We start from the raw sequence: 11,985 nt of genomic DNA, 5'->3' as shown, positions 1-11,985 counted from the left end.
AAATGGGGCCTGTCCCAGAAGATGTGTCGCCTCTGCAGTTTGCACACTCACCTGCAAAGACTACTCTGCGAGGGACCCTGGACACAATATGGCTCTCTCATCTGCTCTGGTGGACAGAGCCCTCCCGGGTGGACACCTCTCCTCTGGCAAGTAAGGTGCCCGGGTGTCCAGAGCCCAAAACGGGGTCTGTCCCACAAGCTGTGTCACTTCTGCAGTCTGCACTCTCAACTGGGCAGACAGCAGCCTGGGCGACCCAGAGCAAAGATGTATCCCTCACCAGCTCAGGCAGTGAGATGGGCTCAATATTGTTAAGGAAGGCATTATAAGGAGTTTTGGGACAGATGGCAGAATTTGGTTCCTTCAGGAGGTATGTATGGGCCTCCCTGGTGTAGCTCTCCGTCCCAAGCATAGCTGAAGTCTCTAATATATTTGCAGGGAAGCATTGTCCCTTCTCTTGATATGAAAAGCTCAAGGACTTCCAGCCAGTGGCTAACTTTTCCATTTTTCAGTGTTCATTGATCAGAAAGGCAAGGTAGGCTGCTGAGTCTAGATAGTGACCTCCCGGTGGCCTGTGACTGCTTACTTAAAAACACCAGTTTATCTAAAATGCAATAATTTTTTCAGCCCTTGGGAAGATAAACATCTGGACTACCAAAATACATGGAGAGGATTCTGGAAGGTGTCTAGAACCGTGGAAAAAGTGGGGTGTGGTCATGAGAAGCAGGGCAGTGATGGCATTCTGGGGTGTTGCTCTAACCCTGCCCTATCAGCTGCACCTGAGACTTGTGACAGGTGACACAGCCTCTCTCAGCCCCTTGATACTCAGCTGTTGAACAGGACAATCCGCTACCGACAAAGGGGATTGCTGAAAGCATTACATGAAATCCAGGGAGATTTCTGCTCATTCTTGGCTTGTCAGAAGGACTCGATAGATTGTAGCTACTCTGATGGCATGATTGTTTTTCTACAGAAAGCAGAACAGACACTTGATAAAGTAAGCCTTTCTGAGTGAGATTGAAGCCAAAAATATAAAATATTATAAATTTATTAATAAATCCACCTTGATAATGTTAGGGTTTCAAAATATAACAGTTGCACCAGGAAAAAGTCCAAAAATTTACACAGTGTGACATGTGCAAAAGACAAATGGAGTATATTCCAGAAGTAAGAATTCAAAGCATTTAAGATACTGGAATTCAGAGTGGGTCTCTTTGCCCACCAAGGAGGCCCGTTAATCTGGACTCATCAGAGATCAAAAAGATGCCTGAAATTCCTCTGTCTACTCCCGAAGCTCCACTTGAGGGGCTTGCTGAGGGTCACAGAGTGCCAGCCATTCTCTGTTAGATCCTTACAAAGAAACCTGGGCTGGCCTCTGCTGAGAGCCGGTTAGAAGCAGCTCAGCTCTTGCAGCTGTGTGCTTTGCAGCGAGAAATTAACCACAACTAAAACAAACAAACACAAACAAACAATCCAACCCCATATTCCCCAGGCTTGTGTTTCATGTTCCAGAGCCCCTGTGAGCTGTGTCTAGAAATTCTACAGAGACCTATAAGTAGGTTCTTAGGGACACAGGAAGAGATGGGGCACACATGTCAGGTGATGGGTTCTGCCCTCCAGTCTTTTTGTGTCCCTCTCAGATACATCTGAACACTGGCCCACACACAGGTTAATGATGCCTTTATATTAATAGCTAATAATATTACTAATATTAATGATTAGTTAGTAATAATAGTCATTGTATAAACTGACGACCCAATCCTTCCATGGTATGGTTATAAGGGGAAGGTTTTTATTGTAGATTCGAGAGGAAGAACAGTCAGAGGCGTCTGGAAGAGTCCAGAGCAGAGAGAGAAGTTAGCAGACTGAACACGGCCAGCAGTCAGGGCCTGGCCAGGAGAGACGGAGGAGCGGAGTAGGGGCAGGGAGGAAGAGATGAAGACAGAGGACCAGGAGAGCACACAGCCAAAATAACATGGTGATAAGGAGAATGAGAAGCTGAGGGAGGCAAGACTAGGAGCTGGAGACCTTGGCGTGGGGGACACACAGGAAGAGCTGGGGATGCCAGGATGTCAGCACGGACTCTGAAATGTGTATAGGGAGGGAGCCTGGAGGCCAGACGTGCTTTAGTATGTTAGTAGGCACCTCAGATAGCATTTGCTCCTTTCTGACAGTGATAAGGATGTCTCCTTTGGTAGAGGGGAACTGGCTTTACAAGCTCCTGAGGAATGCTTTTATCTGACCACCAGAACGTGGGGAAACGGAGTTCCTTTTGGACCTGACCATCTTTATCAGTCATGCAGTAGCTACTATGTGATAGATGTCATGCTAGATGCTAGGAGATTTATTTTTAAAAAATCTGTTTGGTTATTTTAAATGGCAGTGTGTATTGCTCTAACATCTCTAAGTTAATGGGCGATTGAGTAAACATCTCTGCAGTAGACATTTGAATACACATATCTTTGATATGTGACACAACGTTCTTCTAAAAGAATATTGGAATCAAAATTTCCAGATTCAGAGGCATTCATACATACATATACACATACATATACACATACATATTTAACATATTGTTAGATAAGACTGGCTTCCTGCCAAAAGAAAATGGGTGCCAGGAATTCAGCATATAAGACTTATTATTTAACAGCAACCTAATCTGTGGTTTTAAAAAAATCTAGTAAGCTTAATGTATATTAATGTATATTACATTGAGCTCCTATATTAAGCCAGGCAGGTTTGATGGTTTCTTCTTCCCAGAAAAGTAGCTATTGTGTGGGCAACTTACAATGCTTGCGGCAGACAGAGCTGCCATTTGGTCTCTGACCTTCTTGAAGACAAGGGTTCTGTATCTTCCATAGCTTCCTCTTAACTTCCTCCCAACCCTTTCCACTATACAACAGCCAGGCAGCGCATTCAAGACTATCACTCAGCTCAGAAAGGGCCCCTAGCTTAACTGCTATGGCAGTGACAGGTCTCGCCACCCAGGGAAGTAGGATAGCACACATTACCTGCTTTCTCTGGCCACTGCACTTAGCTAAGAACAAACAGAACTTAGTAGTCATGTATATGTGCCAATATATTCCAATTGCCAGTATAGAACAGACCCAGGGGCAAAATTCCATTATTCTGTTTGTACCTCTAGAGACTAATCCAAAACAACCTGTACACTTATGGAAGCTTTCACTTAATTATATTTAGTTTGTTTCAACTATTATCTCTATGGAAACAATCCAGAGGAACCACAGGTATCCACATTGTGGTTAATTATTTCTGTTTTTGTTTTTAAATATAATAAAAGCAGTTTAAGAAAGTATTATTTTACAGGGCACTTTAAAATTTGTACCAGTTTTCAAAACTACACCTTTTTGGTTTTTGGAAGGAAATTGTCCTATAGAGTAAAAACCATGCTCTGTTGTGTGGTATATTCTGTCGTGTATGTTAGCAAATTCTTGGGCAAGCTCCCTACTGGAGAAAATATCTGTGGAAGCTAGTCTTATAATTTAGTTTGTAGGTTACAATGGGTGCCAGGAGTTGACCATCTGAGCCTCTGGGTCTAGTTCTCCTCACCTGTGACCTCGTTTGGTACTTCTGCAGAGTTCAGGTACTAGAGGTAGAGGTCTGAAAAGCCAAGAGATGTGTTTGTCCTGCCCAAGGTCACAGTGGCGGTGAAGGTCATAGCCAGCTATCCACTGTGCTGACTCTGCCATCCAGACATCTAACCACTATGAGCTATGGCTGGTAGGTGCCACTGAAGTCACTTCTATGTAAGCACAAGGCTGCCAATTCCTGGTGAATTCTCAGTATCTTATGTTCTTACACAGGTCCCTTCTCATCTGGGCCATGCTCTGTTCATGGTCAAGACTAGCCTCCTGTGACACTCTTTGAATCCTCTCAACAGGTAGGATTAAATCAGGCCAAGAACCTGTCTTAGGACAAGGTGTGGCAGGCTCAGCTGGCTGATGAGAGAAAGAGCTAACTACCCAAAGCTGCCAAAGCCAAAACTAGCAAGTACCTAGTTTTTTCAAGCAACTTTACCTGTTGTACTGGAGAGTCAACTTTGAAATTCAGGAGCTCACACATGTAGGTGCTTGCTTAAGAATTCCATGGGAATTCCTCTTGAGATGACAAGCCTAGAGCTGAGCCTGACCTCAGTTGTTAAAGTGGACCTCTGAGCTGTATAGGAGGCACTGGTCCTGGGATCAACACGAATATATCTAGTCTTTAATTTGTTCATGGATTTGCTTGTAACGTCTAATCCAGAGGTCCTTTTGGCAGCAGGCAGGGGGTTATCCACCACACAGAATTCCTCAAATATGGGTTTAATCCAATAGAAAGTCTTTATTAGTACACTGACAATAATACTGAATGTTCGGGAATCTCAGTGCAGCACGGAGTCTCTCTCAGGGTGAGTTTTTAGTCTCAAAAACCATGTTCTTGGATGATATGCTTCAGCAAACAGGAATAGTTAGTTAAACAGATGCGGAACTCCAGAAGCCAAAAAACCAAGGTTATACATTTAGAGACTTTCCCAGAACTATGGACACACTGATGAATTTGGTCTTTGTTGTCATTTTGGTAGATGATGCTGTCTGTGTGCTGAGTGTTAGGGCCTGGAGTCAGTTGTATGAAGGTCTGGGACCTTGCTACACCATTCAATTTTCTGGGCTCCACTGAGGGTATCCATCTATAAAGGTGGGGGTTCTGAGGACTGGTACTGGGAGAAGAAAGAACAAAACCAGAGAGGGAACTCCAGTGGGGACTGGTTCCCTTCTGGGATCTATCATCAGCCACACTGAGAGTCATTAAAGGCACTTCCCAGTAAAAACACTAATTCCCTGGCAGAGGAACCTGGAAAAAACGATCCTGTCTCCCTTCCCTCCACCCCTCCTTCTACCTTCAAGTTTGCTTTGCCAAGAAAAAAAGGGAAGGTACCTATGTGAGCTGGCCAGCCTGCTCAGCAGCCAGAGAATATGGGGACTGACTCAGTCCCGACAGGCAACAGTCCCCAGGTCTGTTGTCCCACTACGCTTCTCTGAGGGGGACAGCACACTGCTGGGAGGAGACTGCCGGGTGTGATTCATGCCACGGAAGTGGAAAACCAGACAGACACATCTGGCTCATCGTGTCCTCCCATATCTTTACCTATGCTTACTAACCCAGGCAGGATTGACACTGAAATCAACATGAAAACTGGGGCTCCCTGGGGGAATCCAACCATCTGAGACCTATGGGTGACAAATAGGACCTAGGGGTGCCATCAGCTTCTTTCTCTTTTTCATCTTTATTCAATTAGGTGATTTTTTTTTTTCAGAAGGCATAGACAAGACAGATTCCTGAACTGTATTCATCTGCTCGGGTGTAACCAGAGCCCTCTTTGTTATGAACAATAAATGCCATGTAGGGATAACACCAAGGAATCCTAGAATGAGTGGGGCTTGTAGAAATGACATCTAAAGTGGCACTAAATATCTAAGTCACTGATTCCAGCACACAGCAATTCTCAGTTCAGGACTGAGGGTAGCCCCAGATCCCGGCTTCTCTCACCTATATAATGTGATTACATCATTCTGAAGTTAAGAGCCCTTAGAGTGCTTTGCCAGCCTTGAACCTAAAGTTGATTCCTCTAATATTAGAGAAAATTCAACTTAGCAACACCAGTGTTTTTTGAGACAGGATCTAGCTCAAGCTGGCATCAAACTTGTGTAGCTGAGGATAACGCTGAAGTCCTGATGATCCTCCTGCCTCTGCCTCCTACGTGCTGCAGTTACAGTTATATCCCACCATGCCTGGTTCAAAGCTCTAACTACTGAGCTGCTAGTGGGAGCATCAGGTAGACAGAAGAGGATCCCAACCACAGTCATTCTCTGAACATCACAGTTGAGTCCCCTGGGAGATCTCTGCTGAGCATTTATTGAGAACCTACTGTGTGCCACATAGGTTCTAGGCACTGGGCAAACAAGGATGGATAAAGCAGGTTGTCTACCCTTGGCCGCCCAGCATGAAACACTTGAGGAGATGATCACTTACCCAAGCACGGGAATAAGAGGACACTGCCCACTCGAGTTATATGCCGCAGCCTGATTTTACTCCTGGATTTAAACCTAATGCAACGAAGCAGTCACTCTTGCTTGGATATTCCTCTTTCTGATTATTCATACGATGTGGGGTCAGCGTGGGTTGAAGAGGAAAGGGTGACTCCGAGGTATGTGAATGAGCAGATTCCCCTGTGGACCACCTCCGTCATCCCACTGGGGACCTCGGGGAGCTGGAATGGAAAGTGCCTCACCTTGTCCACCCAACAGTGGCTGAGTCCCAGTCACTGGGAGAGGTGCTTACTCCCTGATGAGCCTGGCCTGCCCTGGCTGTGGGCTCAGGCTGTATAGAGCCTTCAAGAAAGGCCAAGACAGGAGGTGTATGGCAATGACCCTTAAAGGAAAGAGAGAGCGGACCCAGGCACAACAGCCTGCTGGCCTCCTAAGGGAGTACTACATTTTCATGATATTATATATCATGCCATGTCATATATATTATATATTACACATGTACAATATGTAATACACAATATATTGTGATATATTAGTATACATTAAATACCATATTATATAATATATCATATGTCATATTATATCATACACATATATATCATACACAAATAATGTATTATATCATACACATATACATATATGACATACTATATCATACACAAATAATATATTACATCTTAATATAATACATATTACAATATATTATACATGTGTTATATAATATACAAAATAAAATTTGATATTGCTGTAACATATTATATATTATATTTATTATTTTATTTACTTATGTGTGTGCATGTACAATATCAGGGCATACAGCCTCTGGTATTGTTTCTCAGTTCTTGTCTGCTTTGTTTTTTGAAACAAGGTCTCACCCCTGGACGTACCACCCAGAACGGGACTAACTCATCTAATCTCAGAAGTTAAACAAGGTTGGTCCTGGTTACTCTCATTGGCCTGTGGTTTTCCCATTAGGCTCAGTGGCCAAGGAGCTCCACCCACCCGTGCCTCCCCAGCTCTGGGATCTCAGGCACACAACACTGCGTCTGACTTTTAAAATGTGGGTTTCAGCGATGAGGCTTAGGCCCTCTTTTGTGGCAGGTGCTTTTCCTGCAGGAGCTGTGACTTCAGTCTGAGGTAACGCTCCTTACAACCCTTTCCTGTGAAGAGATCCCTTTTGTAGCTGTAAATGTTTCAGGAGATAGATCCCAATTCCCTTGCACATCTGCCATGACATTCCGTGCCCCGTAGACAACCTCAGGCCAAGCCGTGAGCCTCTTCACCACGACCCTTGTGCCAGCATCGTCACTGCATCACGACCCTTGTGCCAGCATCGTCAAAGGTTTATGGGGGTAGGTGCTGGTTAAGGGAGCTTCTTGGATCTGCTTTTCAACCCCACGTCTGTGTTCTCAGGGACCAGGGAGGGATCTGGGGACCTTTTGGAGCCCGCACGCCTACACGACACACACTGAGTCTCAGGGGAGATTTCCGTGGCATGTCTACCAGGCAACAGGGACTGTCTTTTGGAGGCCTGGGTTGGTTATGATGAAGCAGCCCCTCTTGGAGCGACACAAGTCATCTGCATGTCTACAGCCCCCAGACTCAGACGGGCTGGCAAAGTCGAAATCAGGTCCTGCATCGGGGTCTAACGCTAATCTGTTCATGTTGGAAGTTGGTCGGCCTGGTCTCCAGGTGCCAAAGAGTGTGTGGTACTTATGAGCTGTTCATTAGCCTTGGAGAAAGGCCAAGCCCGGGCAGGAGGGCAGGGAAAGGCAGGGCAGGGCGGGGCAGGGCAGGGCGGGGCAGACTGCCTTTGCCGTGTGTGTGTGTGTGTGTGTGTGTGTGTGTGTGTGTGTGTGTGTGTGTGTGTGTGTGTGTATCTGAATAGTTTGGTGCTTGGTCAGCCACCTCCTGTCTACGGAGTTTGTGATGCCTTCACCACCCCCAGGTCTGTGAGCTGGAAGAGGGAGTAGAGTAGACTGGCATCGACCCACACACCCAACTCCCTGGTTCTGACGGTGGTAAGGGGAACTTGTGGCTTCAGCTCCTTCCACCTCTCACTAAGAGTAGCTGAAAGGCCCCGGGGATCTTTTCAATCCCCTTGGCTCTCAAGTACCCACACCAGAGTTAAACACCAGGGAGCAGAAGGAAGATGGCTCTCTTCCTTAACAGAACGGCTCAGTCTACAGTTAACTCTAGTTTTCTGAGCTGGAGGTGGAGCCCAGGGCTCTTTCTGCACCGAGTCTCCATGGATGCAGAGATGCCGTGAGGTTCTGCTCAGTCCTGGTTGTCAATCCTTCCTGTTTATCTCTAGACAAACACAGGCTCTGGATTTGAGCAGCAAGCTGGCCCGAGAAAAGTGGCCTTTCCCAGACGATCTTGCCTAAAAAACAAGCAGTCAGGGTTGAGCTTGAAGCCCATCTCTGACTACAGGATGATGAGTACCTGCGCTGTTCCTGTGTGCCTTTCCTCTCCTTCAGGCGTGTGGGATTTTTGATTACTTGGCTGTGCTGTCCAATACATGCTCCTTTTAAGGACTTCAGAACCTTCTGGAAGGAAGCTTAGTCCAGAGAGAGCTAGACATTGTACCAGACCAGGAGAGAAGCACATGTTGAATTTATCTCAGGTCAAGCCACCAATTGCTAAGGCTCAGCCCAGAAGAGAAAAGGTAGCCAGCAATTACTATATTTACACACACACACACACACACACACACACACACACACACCACACACACATACACACACACACACGTATATATATGTATACACACACACATACACACACACATACACACACACCACACACACACACGTATATATATGTATACACACACACACACACATATATATATATATATATATATATATATATAATATTTGTCCAGTTTTGTCCCAAAGCTCGTTGAGTGACACTTTGGCCAGTGATCTATCTACTTCTTGGCTACCTTCACACATGACATCCTTAGTTCTTGCCTCAAGGAGTTGCTACAAAGCTGAGGCTGGAGGAATCAGCTAAAGTGTGAGGCAGCTGGTGACACTGTGTCTGCAGTCGAGGATCAGAAAGAGGAGAATGTTGGTGTTCACCTTGCCTTAGCCTTTTTACTGTTTGGTCCCTCAACCGTGAGAATGGTGTCACCTACCTTCTGGGTGGGTCTTCCCACCTCTGTTAACTCAATCTGAAAACTCCCCCCACAGGTATGCCCAGAAGTTTGTCTCTTAGGTAATTCAAAATCGTGTCAAGTTGACAATTAGCATTAAGCACCACATACCCCATGTTGGTGAGACTCGAGGCATGTGGAACCTTTGGACAGTGATGGGTTGGAAGCAGCATGCACAGGCATTCTGTCGAGGATGCTGGGGAAAGTGTTCTGGTGCGTTTCAAAAGAACTTGGTGCTATGATTCCAAGATCTTTCAAAGGCAGGGACTCCTCTGGGGGACAAAGAGATGCCCCATGCTGGGAGATACACTCTGGGGGGAAGGGGAAGTATTAATCAAATCCAAATGTATCAACCTCTGGCTCAGTGGGGTTGAGTAGTTGTGTTCTCAGAAGGCCCCCTTTCCCTGTACAACTCCTACCAGAACAAGACTCAGTTTCCTAGCAACCAGGAGGTCAGAGAGAGATGAGGGCTCTGCCTACAGCTCAGAACTTTGGCTTCTTCTTCTTCTGTTTTATTGCATTTTATTGCCTGAGTTCATTTGTGCTGTGATAAGAAAATAGGCGGACTGGCTTATAAGTAGACATTTCTTTTTCATAATTCTGGGGCCAAGAAGGCCCAAATCAAATCACTAGCAGAATCTGCATCTGGTGAGGATCAGGTCATAGATGATGCCTTTGAAAGCAGGTTGCTTAGCAACTTTCATTTCACCAATAACCTTACTTCCCTTCTACCGTGCAACCTGCCATATCCACAGGCTCTGGAGTTAGGGCATAAGCAACATTGGGGTGGGAGGAGCTAACTTCCCCATGACATATAGCTCTTATTATTGAATTCAATTCATTTGATAAAAATTCCTCTGAGCCTCATGGAAACCCAGTGAAGATTCGGTCCTACTGCCCATGAGGAGAAGCATAGGGACCAAGCAGTAGCCAAGAGACTATCATGGGGCTTTGTTCATGTCTGAAAGGTTAAACAAAGTCTGTTCAATGCCACTTGGGCCCCAAACAAGGTGACTGGAGGACATGTACCCTGCACTCAGCCCCAGAGGCAAGGAGATCCAACCCCGCCCTTCCAGCACCCTTGCCCTGGTCACAAGCTCTGCTGACCTCAGGCCTTCTCTTCAGAACTGATAAGCATCTTCCACGGATTTCAAAATCGCAGGTGGCTGTAGGGAGTTTCGGTTGCTGCAAGATGTTACCAACTTAAGAGACAAGAAAGATAGTGAAGGTTGGATCTGGATCCAAGGAGGGATGGATCTGGAGGGCTCCCTGAGACTAGGGTCCAGCAGTCTTCTTGGTGCTCCAGGAACGCGAGCTGCGGGCCAGCATTCTTGCGACTTGAGCGTGTCTTGGAAGATTGCTATCTGGTAACCTCTGTTTCTGAGTCAGGCTGTATTAGCAATTGTTAACAGGCTTCTAGACATGTAAGTGGGATTATGGATACCCCACACTAGGTCTATTTTACTAGATTTCACTGCGCTCTAGAAGAGTAAGCTAAGCAAGGCTTCCATGGGGCTCAATCAGAGTGCTGGTCCATTCTCAGGCCCTGCTGCACTATGGAGGCCAGGGCAGGCATGCGGCCTAGCACAGTCCTTGGATACTGGCTGTCCCCCTATAGTATTCTTTTTCCAATCCCCACTTCTGAGACACTTCAAAGGCAGCAGACCTGCCATCAACCCACCTAAAGTCATGGTGCCACCCAGCTATGGTGGTCCCTCTTCTCTGGCAGAGTGCCCGGCCAGTTCTTCCGCACAAGAGCTTCTCATTCTATTTCTATTCCCACACAACAAGGCTTGGTGGTCCCTTGGTCAGGACAGAACACGATGGCCCAGTAAAGCAGAACCCCAGACATTTAAGAGTTCAATGGCTTGTTTATTCTCTTGGAGAAGAGCCATGCTCTCTCAGGAACACCCCACTCTATGACCTTGACCTCCCCCAATACTCATTAATTTAAAATGAGGTCACCTCCCCGCCACCCCCAAAGATGGACTGAAGACCTTCTTTCTGAAGCACTAAAATGCACAATCCATTCTCAAAGGGCTTTCCATCACAAGCACTTTCATAACAGAAAAACAACCATCTGTGGTTTTAGGTGTTTAGGTAACAAGCCAATGGACACATTTTCATTCAAGGGAAACTGTTTCTGGTATTCTAACTTTCTGATGGCCTGGAACCTGATACAACTATATTTTTTTCTTCACTATATTTCAGGGATGAGGGCATAGGAAAATGTGCTGGTTAGCTGGTCAGTTTCTTCTCACCTCGACACACTGGCGTCGTCTGGGAAGAGGGAGCCTCCACTGAGGAATTGCCTCCATCAGATTGGCTTGTGGGTAAATCTGTATGGCATTCTATTGATTAGCGATTGACATGGGAGGGCTAGCCCACTTTGGCAGTGTCCCTCCTAGGAGCGTGGTCCTGGTTTGTATAAGACATGTAGCTGAACAAGCCAGATGGAGGAAGCTGGTTGGCAGCATTTCTTCAAGGTTCCTGCCTCCGTAGCATCTTGGTTTCCTTTCTTGGTCTCCCCTAGTGGCGGACTCTGATCAGGATGTGTAAGCCAAGTAAAGTCTTTCCTCCCCATGTTGCTCTTGGTTATGGTGTATATTATATTAAAGGAGAACTTAACTAGAGCAGGCAATTCCTACCCCACAAGTACCCAAGGCTATCAGGAGCCTTGCTGCTTAGGTCAAGATCGTCCCCGCTGCTTCATGACTTAAAGCCTACTCTACTTCTTGTTCTCTTGGGATGTGTGTGTGTGTGTGTATGTGTGTGTGTGTG

The 11,985-nt window shown here is 46.1% G+C and overlaps 1 pseudogene; it reads right to left on the bottom strand.

Annotated features, from left to right (window-relative positions):
* The window catches only part of LOC110320879, a 13,221-nt pseudogene extending 5,513 nt beyond the window's left edge, over positions 1-7,708 (bottom strand).
* Positions 7,709-11,985: the final 4,277 nt, after the last annotated feature.

Source organism: Mus pahari, chromosome 4, assembly GCF_900095145.1.
Source record: "Mus pahari chromosome 4, PAHARI_EIJ_v1.1, whole genome shotgun sequence".
Lineage (NCBI taxonomy): Eukaryota > Metazoa > Chordata > Mammalia > Rodentia > Muridae > Mus > Mus pahari.
This window is presented reverse-complemented; position numbering and strand designations above follow the sequence as displayed.